Source organism: Littorina saxatilis, linkage group LG1 (assembly GCF_037325665.1).
Source record: "Littorina saxatilis isolate snail1 linkage group LG1, US_GU_Lsax_2.0, whole genome shotgun sequence".
Classification (NCBI taxonomy): Eukaryota; Metazoa; Mollusca; class Gastropoda; order Littorinimorpha; family Littorinidae; genus Littorina; species Littorina saxatilis.
The window spans coordinates 67,632,180-67,643,833 of record NC_090245.1 but is presented as its reverse complement, the minus strand read 5'-3'; the positions used below and the strand labels follow the sequence as shown (position 1 = coordinate 67,643,833).

The 11,654-nt window shown below is 46.7% G+C and overlaps 1 long non-coding RNA gene across 1 annotated transcript; it reads left to right on the top strand.

Annotated features, from left to right (window-relative positions):
- Positions 1-5,066: 5,066 nt before the first annotated feature.
- Positions 5,067-10,301, top strand: LOC138976826 (uncharacterized). The gene is made up of 5 exons (XR_011459165.1): positions 5,067-5,843; positions 6,430-6,498; positions 7,132-7,225; positions 8,193-8,363; positions 8,817-10,301. It is a non-coding gene; the product is annotated as an uncharacterized lncRNA (long non-coding RNA).
- The last annotated feature ends 1,353 nt before the right edge of the window (positions 10,302-11,654 follow it).

The following is an 11,654-nucleotide window of genomic DNA, read 5'->3' as shown; positions in this document are numbered from 1 at the left end:
GCGACCACCCCCAACCCAGCGCGTCCCCGGGTGGCGGATAGGGGAACGGTCTTCAGATATGGAGATCAGCCGCTTGCGGCCGCGGACCAAACTGGCTCCGGGTGGGATCCCGAAAATCCTCCCCCCTGTGCTCTCAGGGTAGGACGTACGGGCCATGAGCTAAGGGTGAGGTAACCCCGACAGAAAACCCTGAATGCTGAAGACGGAGGACCCGGGCCGCACGGCGCATTCTAACAAACCACGGGTACACGCACTTACGCAAATGATGACACAATCAACCAGCACAGATGGAAATGGCGCTCGCCCATTGAGGACCCCCCAGGGTGGAGCAGCGTCGGGTCCCATGCCTCAAAGGGACCCAGCCTCAACTACTGGAGGTCCCTCCCGTCCGTCTTGTCACGCCAGGGGACGCGGGAGGAAAGTGACTGGCACCACCACAACCAGGAAGAAACCCAGTCAGCAGCGACCTTTTCAGGTCATGCACTGGAACGCAGAAAGTATCCTGAACAAGAAGACAGAGTTGGAGCATATCCTGCATGAGAAGAACATCAACATCTGCTGTATTCAGGAGACGCACCTGACACCCCAAAAGTCCTTCAAAGTGAGAGGCTACCAATGCCTTAGGTCCGACAGAACAGACCGAAGCAAAGGAGGAATCCTGACCCTCATCAGGAACAACATCAATGCCTGTTTGATAGAAACGCACATGGAGGACTCCGAATATCAGGTGATTCGAATCCAGACGAAGTCATCAGAATTCCATCTTGTCAACTTCTACTGCCCCAATGATAGACACCTCGCCCTTGACACGATCCCCGCAAAGGCCTCCAACTTCATCGTGGTGGGTGACTTCAACAGTCATTCACAGAGTTGGGGATATGACCACCTGGATCGGAGAGGAGAAGAGGTGGAGAACTGGCAGGACGACAAAGGTCTCATCCTTTTGAACAGTCCCTTTGACTGCCCTACATTCTACTCCAGAAGATGGCACACTACATCAACTCCTGACCTAGCCTTCTGCACGGAAGACATGCACCAGCTAACCAGCAGAGAGGTCGGAGAACAGCTAGGTGGAAGTGACCATCGGCCAGTCTTTTTGACCCTGGGCATGGAGTCCTGCACTGAAGCTTCCTTCCCACGGTGGAACTACAAAAGAGCGAACTGGTTCCTCTTTAGACACCACACCAGCGAACTCACCAAAGACATCAGAGTCGAGGGTCGAGACATCAACATGGTGGCGAAGGACTTCAACATGAGCATCCTCAGAGCAGCGCGTGAGTCCATTCCCAGGGGTGCCAGGAGAGACTATAAGCCCTACTGGAGCAATGAATTGCAGGAACTGGATGATGATCTGGCAGACGCCAGAAGGGAAGCAGAAGTCAACCCGTCACAAAACAACAACATCCGCCTCCAGGAAGCCAAAGCCAAATTTCTCAAAAAGAAGCTACAGGCAAGACGGAGAAGCTGGCAAGAGAAAACAAGCTCTCTGAACCTTGAGAAGGATGGCAGAAAGCTCTGGAGGCTCACCAAGCAGTTGAATGATGAGAACACCAGCAGAGGAAAGATCACATTAGAAGAGAACGGGAAGGTGCTAACTGGAAAGCATGCTGCCAACCAATTTGCTGAAAGCTATGCAGCTGAGAGCAACCTCCATGTTAGCCCCGAGAAACAGAGAGAAGCAAGAAGAGAGAAAAGAAAGAGACCTGCCAGACAGTCGACAGTGGACGCCATGAGTCAACCACTCACACTCCACGAGCTGCACTCAGCTCTGAAAAAGTCAAAGGCGAAGAAGTCCCCTGGCCCAGACGGCATCACCAACGAGATGCTAACCCACCTTGGTAGTGCAGCAGAGAACAAGCTACTCGAGGTCTTCAACAGCAGCTGGCAAGAAGGATCGCTACCACAACCCTGGCGAGAAGCGATCATGATCCCCATCTTAAAAAAAGGGAAGGATCCAAAGAAGGCCACCAGCTATCGCCCAATCAGCCTCACCAGCTGTGTTGTGAAGACCCTGGAGAGAATTGTGAACGAGCGCCTCAGGTGGTACCTGGAATCCAGGAACCTCCTCGCCCCTGAACAAGCTGGATTCCGACAGTTCCGCAGCACTGAAGATCAGGTCACTTACCTGGCGCAAGAAGTTGAAGATGCCTTTCAGGAACAGAAGCTGGTCTTCGTCACCTGGATAGATCTTCAGAAGGCCTTTGACAAGGTCTGGAAAGATGGACTCCTTGTAAAACTGCTGAGGAAAGGCGTGTCCAGCAACATGTACCAGTGGATTCGCTCTTACCTCTATAACCGCAGGGCAAGAGTTAACGTCGACCAGACCAAAAGCAAGAAGTTCCTCCTTCGTCATGGCGTCCCTCAGGGCGGAGTCCTCTCCCCCACACTCTTCCTTCTCTTCATCGACGATCTGGTGTCTGAGATGCCCAAGGGGATCAAAGCTGCTCTCTACGCAGACGACCTTGTGATCTGGTGCAAGGAGGAGCACGCAAGTACTGCCACCTACAGAATGCAGCAAGCGGCAGATAGGCTGAACGCATGGGCAGAAGATTGGTGCGTCTCCATCAACAAGGAGAAATCCTCCACCACCCTATTCACACTGTCGCCAAAGCAGAAAGCCGGAACCATTAGGCTTGGTGGAACTCCTCTGAGAGAGGATGAAGAAGCAACATACCTTGGTGTCACCTTTGATAGACGGCAGACCTGGAAACCACACATTGCACAGGCAGAGACGAAGGCCCGGCGCAAGCTAGCCATACTCAGGAAGCTGGCAGGTACCACCTGGGGAGCGAACGAGAAGATACTGAAGACAGTATACCAGGGAACAATCAGACCCCACCTCGAGTACGGCTCCACAGCGTGGTCAACCTCAGCCAAGACAAACCTGCAGACCCTTGACCGTGTGCAAAACCAGGCCCTCCGACTCATCACCGGTGCAATGAAATCCACGCCCATCAAGGAAATGGAGAAGCTTACCACCATCCAACCCCTCTGTCAGAGAAGAGAAGCCAAGACTATGGTACAGGCCGAGAAGCTCAAGTGCCTACCCGACCACCCCATGAAGCACAGACTGAGCAACCTCACCAAGAACCGGCTTAAACGGAGCAGTTTTGTACACGAGAGCAAGAGACTTTCTCGACAGTACAGGGAAGTCCTTCCACAGAACACTCTACCTCTGACTCAAGAAGAAGAGGAAACCCCCAAGGCAACAGAGAAACCAGGCATCCAGATCTGCACCAGTGTTCCACATGTTACCTCAGGAGAAGATCAGAATGACACAGCTCGACAGGCACTCACCTTCGCCCTGATCGACGAACAGTACCCAAAAGAGGCGTGGATCCATGTATACACCGATGGATCAGCAACTAACGCCGTGCTCAATGGAGGTGCAGGCATTCTCATCCAGTTCCCTGGGGGACATACAGCTACATCCAGCGTTGCCACTGGCAAACACTGCACAAACTATAAAGCAGAAGCAGAAGCTCTCATGCAGGCGGCCTCCTTCGTTCAGGATTCCGCAGACCCTTGCTACCAAGTTGTCTTCCTCTCGGACGCCCTTTCAGTCCTTCAGGCCCTAGAGAACGACAAACTCCCACAGCTGGCCAAAGCATTACAGATGGTCAGACAAACCAGAAGAGTTGTCCTCCAGTGGATACCAGCACACTGTGGGATACCAGGAAATGAAAGGGCAGATGAGCTGGCAAAAGAAGGAGCCGTGGAAGACCAACCTGAAAACAGTGTCAGCTTTAGTGAGCAGAAGACAATCATCAAGGCATTGATGAGGCCAAGGACAAACAGAGATGACTACCACACAATGTCCAGAGAGCAGCAAGTCAACCTCATCAGGCTGCGTACTGGCCACAACAGGCTCAATGCTCACATGAACCGAAAGTTCAAGCTGGCGCCATCACCAACCTGTGCCTGCGGTCAAGAGGACCAAACAGCGGAACACATCTTACAGCGATGTCCCTTACTAGATGAGGAACGAAAAGAAGTGTGGCCGTCACCAACTCCCTTGCAGACCAAACTATACGGCAGTCGACAGGAATTGGAGAAAACGACAACATTTATCACCAGTGCTGGACTGATTGTGTAACCTCTGCGAACGCCAAGAAGAAGAAGAAGAAGAAGTCTGTCTGTCTTCTGAAAAGACAATCGGGTCGACGTACTGTAAATGTAACGTGTGTGTGTGTGTGTTTGCGGGTATTTTGTTGTTGTTTTTGTTAGGGGTTGTTGGATTTTTTGGGGTGGTTTTTCTTTCTTTTTTTTTTCTTTTTTTTTTCTTTTTTTTTGGGGGGGAGGGTGGTCATAAATTGAACGTTACAATAACCTATCTTTCTTGTTTTGTTGATTATTTCAACGAGTAGGAATATTCGCATCTCCTGTAAAAGCCTGCACTGGTCTGAGATGGTGAATCATGTTCACAGGAGAGGACTGTGCCTGTCAAGCTGGGGATCTCGGCAAAAAGCTCTCTGCTATCCGCTGGAACCTCTCAAACAGCTACAAGACGACAAACCAAGTGACCCCTGGTCACCCCAGGGCTAAGTGGACGAGAGAAAAGCAGCGAGGGAAACAAACAAGCTAGAGAAGGAGGGAAATTGGGTTCCTGTCTAACCTAATACTTCCCCTTCTCCACTTCGTTTCCCTTAAACAGCTCCTAATTCGATCTCCGCCTAAACCTCATCCCCCTGTCTCTCGCACCTCCCCCCCCCTCCTCCCTCCCTGCCTCCGCCACCATTCCCATTTTATGTTCCATACCTTCTATGCTCTCTCACTCTTTCTCCCTCCCTCTTTCTGTCTCCTTCTCTGTCTCCCCTGCCCTTCTCTGTCTCTCTCTGTCTCCGTCACAGTCCCTCTCTGTCTCTGTCTCTCTCTCTGTCACAATGTCTCTCTCATTATCTCTCAATCTCTCTTTCCATCTCTCTCTCCATCTCTCTCTCTCTCTCTCTGTCTGGCTCTCTCTCAATCTGTCTCTCTGTATCTGTCTCTCTCTCAATATCTGTCTCTTTCTCTCTTTCTCTCTTTCTCTCTTTCTCTCTCTCTCTCGGTGTACCCTCTCTCTCCACCCATTGCACACCGGTTGGACCGTACATAAGGTAACGTTAAACTATGCTTGTGCAACGTATGTGGGAGTATCACTTATAACCTCAGGGTATCTCTTATCCTGTTGCGCATCTATAGACTAGAGACAGCGCTGGTTAGACTAAAACATGGATCGGGAACTTCAGTACGTACTTAGGACTACCGCGGCTGTGCTTGCAAGTTTGGATAGTTCTTTCTTTCTCATTTGATCCGAGTTTTATCTGTCTCATTAAATGCCATTTTTCTACCTACTACACATATAGTTTTCCTAATTGATTCCCGAAGATAAGTTAGTTTCGCTTCCACGTTTCGGTTTTCACTAATTCAACATGGCCGGCGTCGGCAATGCATCTTTGATCATCATCTTCTTCCGAAGAGGACTGGGTTCTTGCGAACGTCTCAGAGTCCTGCGGTTGAGTCACTGTTACCGATAGTGGTTAGCTCCGGCAAACAGGGAGATTAAAAAGGTGGGGAGGTTTAAAACTATGCGGTACAGGGGAGAGTGCGTTCAAGGGCGGGCTCTCATGCCCGACTCAGCGACTGCACTGAGGAAACTGTGGCCGAGACGGGAGCGAAGGAGCCTGGGCCTGCTTCGGCCGATGAACAAAGAAACTGTGATCGAACAAGTATGGTGTTACAAGGGGAAAGACCCGCAAAGTGAACTTAGTTGCCAAAGCCCGAAGTGTGACGACGGACTCGGTTTCCAGCAACTGTCCACCGACTCAGCGGCAAAATATGAGTTGACACGTCCGAGGTGAAAGGTAATAGTCTCTTCTTATTAGAATGAAGGTCATTGTTTATGACTAAAATACAGTAGAATCACATAATGCACGAAGGAATGGAACATGTACATGGAATAAGATTGTCCGTCCACTAAGACACATTCCTAAAGGTGGAACCAACATCCTGACGGCTATGCAGAGGAAGTGTTCTTTTTAAGAAATGCATTCAAATAAAACAAATAGGGAAATGCCCACTGAACAGAAACACCCAGGCTCCTGATTTTTGGTATGAATCCAAGTTGAGAGAGATCAGCTGAGCTAGGATTTTACATGGAATAAGATCATCCCTCCACTTGCATACAATGTATACAACCAGAAATGAAGATACAGTGTGCTTGATGTGGTGATCAAGTGACATTTTGCTATGAATGTGTTTAAGCAACTAGTAGCTTCTTCAGCGTTAATTCATTAAACAATCACTCTTATTCTTAGCACATAGAGCACATTGAATGAGTGTGTGCATGTGTGTGTGTGTGTTTGTTATTGCAATGTAAGACCTTATAATATAAATATACACAAATTATAACACATGCTGGGATTCTAAATATGTTCTGTTTACTTGCAGGTCTCAGTTATTACCAAGCCCTGCCTCATTCTTCCCGCAACACTGACATGGTGCTGTTGTAGAACACAAGTAAGTCCTTTGATCATTTCCAAAATACACTAGTGCAATAGCTTGTGAGTGCAACTGGTGGTAATGAGAATATTTTACCACAAAAGGCTAAAGTACAAATAACAGATTTATTATGTTGGAAAAAGAAGTAAGCCAGAGCAAGTGATTAGTGTACCAGTTAGCTAGGGTGGATGTATTATATTTACAATTTACAGTCAGCATAGAATGTTGAGGACAGTCTAGAATTTTTCTCGCCCTGTGAATTCAACTGCAAATCAGATGGCATGAAGAAATCAATGTTATATTATGCTCTGGAATCCCTCATCTTGGCCACATACAAAAAATTATATATTCAGTGACTGCTTGCTGTGGTGAGTTAAAATGTGTGATGAAATATTTTCACAAAAAGGTACCAGTGTTGTTAACAAAACTAATTCTTTAACAAACAAACAAAAACCACTCTGCACAGAGAGCATTCAAGCTGATCTATGTTGCTATTCGTCCAAGTAGAGGGATGATCTTATCCCAAGTAAAAGCCTGACAAGATCTGAGACTGTGAAGCAAAATGTTTTTACATGGTAAAGTAAGCCTTTAACGAGCAAGTATGTCTATTGCACTGGGTGTTTTATTATTATTGTATCATTTTTCTTTCAGGTAGTCTCTCTTTAAACTGACTTTCTACACCATGGTGTCTCTGGCAGTGTTATATTGGCAGAAGACAGTTGGAACTGGATTCCTCATTTAGATGGTAGGCATGTTTTGGGCTTTTGTGTTGCTTTGGTGTATGTGTGTGTGTATGTGTGTGTCTGTTCTATACCAGAAATAAACACACTGTTTGCTTGCTGTGGTGAAATGACATTTTGTGATTTTTTTTTTAAATGAGCTAGTACAGTTGTAGCTTTTACAGCATTTATTCATAACACAATCGCACTTGGCGCAGAGAGCAACCAGACCGTTCATTGTGGGTATGTGAACAAGTTAAGAGATCATGTCTTATCCCATTTTAAAGCCTGACCAGATCTTAGACGGTGAGCCAAATTGTTTTCATGAGAAGGAATGTGCCTTTCAGAGAAATCTATTAACTACAGTATTACTTTACAAAACATATTTTAAGAAATGAAATGTGTTACAAGTAACAGCCATGGGGGTGATAGCCTGTAGGTGGAATAATAATCTTCAATTGCCCAGAAATGATTGTTATCTGGTCAAGAAATGCAAAGCATTTTGATGTTTGTGACGATTAGTTACTCTTTATCACGTTTGGTCCCTGATTTTGCTGTCCTTGTCTGCGTTGGGCAGGTGTGCGTCCATGATGTCATTGCTATTGAAAACTAATCTGTACTGCAAAGTAAATGTACCCGTACATGACGTACATGGCAGTTGTCAACCGGGGGCCAGCCATGACTGGGACTGATGTATCCACAGGCACTCGACACCAGGTGGGCGGGGCCAGTGGTTGGGGTGTGATTCCCTGCCTTACACCACCACAAAGTGTAGTATCAGCAGACAAGACTGAGCAGAACTTCTGCCCCCCCCCCCCCTCACCAATTGACCACTCAGTGCCATGTGCCTGCAGCTGTATCATAAACACTTTGTGACAATAGTTGTTACCTCCTTAGAACAGATCTTGTGATGCTCCTCAGTCAGTCAGTGTTTGATGGATGCTAACTGGTATACTTGACATAGTGTTCATATGAAAGTTTTATGTGTTGCAGCTCATCCAGATCACAGGTACACAAAGGAGCTGGTTACAGTGATAACATAGGCACATGGAACTGCTTATGGACTACTTTAGAAAGTGAGCGGTTACAACCAAGACTCTTCCGTCAGGAAGGTCTGCGGAAGGGTGCTTGATCTGTTTCCTCGGACAGGCTTTTCAAGACTAGGTAGGTTAAACCACATGATTGGGCTTTAATTATGAATGCACTTCAAAATTCACTCTATTTCATTATCTTGTACAACCCCCCGCGGGTTAGGGGGAAGAATTTACCCGATGCCCCCCAGCATGTCGTAAGAGGCGACTAACGGATTCTGTTTCTCCTTTTACCCTTGTTAAGTGTTTCTTGTATAGAATATAGTCAATGTTTGTAAAGATTTTAGTCAAGCAGTATGTAAGAAATGTTAAGTCCTTTGTACTGGAAACTTGCATTCTCCCAGTAAGGTAATATATTGTACTGCGTTGCAAGCCCCTGGAGCAATTTTTTGATTAGTGCTTTTGTGAACAAGAAACAATTAACAAATCTTCAATAGTACTGACCAAAGAAGAAGGTTTAATTGTGTGATCATGATTTGATACATATGCTTGACCCTGAAGATGTGTTTTATTTGTTTTGTTTCAGAACAAAGTTTGGTGAAGTAGAAGCTACCGCTGTAGGCTGGTGTAAGGCTGAAGAAGAACCTCTGACAAGTCAATTTTCAAGCAACTGAGCACGAACCCAGGTACAAGACACAGAGCTCTCTTTCTATCGGTCTGTTATTCATAGAATGACACTAACAGTGACACAAGTAAATAATCTGTATCATTGTCTTGACCTCTAGAAATTTGGTAGAGAATAAGATGACTGATAGTATTATTTTGATTATTTCATGGTCATTACAGTGGCCTCCACCCCTGCCCCTTTTAAGACACCCCAATCTAAGACTCCTTCCTATTAATGACCCTGTTTTCGCAGACTTCTTGTTCATAACATCTGTAAATTCACTCCCATTTTAAGACTTGCTCCATTTGGACTTGGACTGGGTGGCCGAGTGGTAACGCAATTGCGCTCGGAAGCGAGAGGTTGCGAGTTCGACCCTGGGTCAGGGCGTTAGCAATTTTCTCCCACCTTCCCTAACCTAGGTGGTGGGTTCAAGTGCTAGTCTTTCGGATGAGACGAAAAACCGAGGTCCCTTCATGTACACTACATTGGGGTGTGCACGTTAAAGATCTCACGATTGACAAAAGGGTCTTTCCTGGCAAAATTGTATAGGCATAGATAAAAATGTCCACCAAAATACCCGTGTGACTTGGAATAATAGGCCGTGAAAAGTAGGATATGCGCTGAAATGGCTGCGATCTTCTGGCCGATGTGAATGCGTGATGTATTGTGTAAAAAAAAATCCATCTCACACGGCATAAATAAATCCCTGCGCCTTGAATATGTGCACGATATAAATTGCATAAAATAAAAAGATAAAATAAATCCCTGCTCTTAGAACTGTACCCACGGAATACGCGCGATATAAACCTCATATTGATTGATTGATTTTAAGACCTGATTTTGCTTATTTTGGATTTCGAAAAAGAGAAAAACAAATTCCCACTCTGTACAGAATTAAGCCAGGTTCATGATTTTTGTATGGACCAAGTTGAGAGATGGCATTTGTATAGGCCTGACCAGATCTGAGATGTTGAATCTAATTGGTTACGAAGAAAGCATTGTGTCATTATAGGCACACTACTTCTCGTCACCGTCTCAGTTCTGGCCAGGCTTTAAGATAGGATAAGCTCATCCCTCAACTTTGTCACATATGAACAATCGACACACTGACTCTTGCTGTTGTGAGTTGACATTTTTTGATGAATTTATTTCTGGAAAAGGCCCCATGCAGTGCTGTTTCAGGGGTGGGACTTTTCCGCGGATTTCCGCGGACACAACTTACGAATTCTGCTGGAGTAATCTATTTTTCCGCGTCACATTTCATTACAATATCTATGACTTGTTGACTGAATGATTTGGAGTGACGTGGAGATGAAACAGAACACTGGAGGCTTGAGAGTTAAATTGTGCTGACTGAAAACTCCTGATAACTAATAGTAATTTTGAGGGGGGGGGGGGGGGGGGGGGGGGGGGGGGAGGTTGGGGAGTGTGGAGAATGTCTTTTTTGTCAGATTGCACAGATTTTAATGTACCATTTAACCAAAATTCGGGGTAACATGCCCCCGAACCCCCTGGAAAAAAAGGGATTTCCTCCTTTTTCATCACAAGAGAGTCCCACCCCTGTGTTTACAGAATTCCTTGTTTAAAACTATCACTGTGCACAGAGGGAAGGGGGGGGGGGTGTATTTGACCACCCCTGCGTTTACAGAATTCCTTGTTTAAAACTATCACTATGCACAGAGGGAAGGGGGGGGGGGGGTGTATTTGACCACCCCTGTGTTTACAGAATTCCTTGTTTAAAACTATCACTGTGCACAGAGGGAAGGGGGGGGTGTATTTGACCACCCCTGTGTTTACAGAATTCCTTGTTTAAAACTATCATTGTGCACAGAGGGAAGAAGGGGGGGTGTATTTGACCACCCCTGTGTTTACAGAATTCCTTGTTTAAAACTATCACTGTGCACAGAGGGAAGGGGGGGGGGTGTATTTGACCACCCCTGTGTTTACAGAATTCCTTGTTTAAAACTATCACTGTTCACAGAGGGAAGGGGGGGGGGTGTATTTGACCACCCCTGTGTTTACAGAATTCCTTGTTTAAAACTATCACTGTGCACAGAGAGAAGGGGGGGGGGGGTGGATTTGACCACCCCTGTGTTTACAGCAGAATTCCTTGTTTAAAACTATCACTGTGCACAGAGGGAAGGGGGGGGGGTGTATTTGACCACCCCTGTGTTTACAGAATTCCTTGTTTAAAACTATCACTGTGCACAGAGGGAAAGGGGGGGGGGGGGTGTATTTGACCACCCCTGTGTTTACAGAATTCCTTGTTTAAAACTATCACTGTGCACAGAGGGAAGGGGGGGGGGTGTATTTGACCACCCCTGTGTTTACAGAATTCCTTGTTTGAAACTATCACTGTGCACAGAGGGAAGGGGGGGTGTATTTGACCACCCCTGTGTTTACAGAATTCCTTGTTTAAAACTATCACTGTGCACAGAGGGAAGGGGGGGGGGGGGGGGGGGGGGGGGGGGTGGGGTGTATTTGACCACCCCTGTGTTTACAGAATTCCTTGTTTAAAACTATCACTGTGCACAGAGGGAAGGGGGGGGGGTGTATTTGACCACCCCTGTGTTTACAGAATTCCTTGTTTAAAACTATCACTGTGCACAGAGGGAAGGGGGGGGTGTATTTGACCACCCCTGTGTTTACAGAATTCCTTGTTTAAAACTATCACTGTGCACAGAGGGGGGGGGGGGGGGGGGTGTATGTGACCAAGTGAAGTGCATTGCTACATAATAAAATGAGCAAATCCGTCCC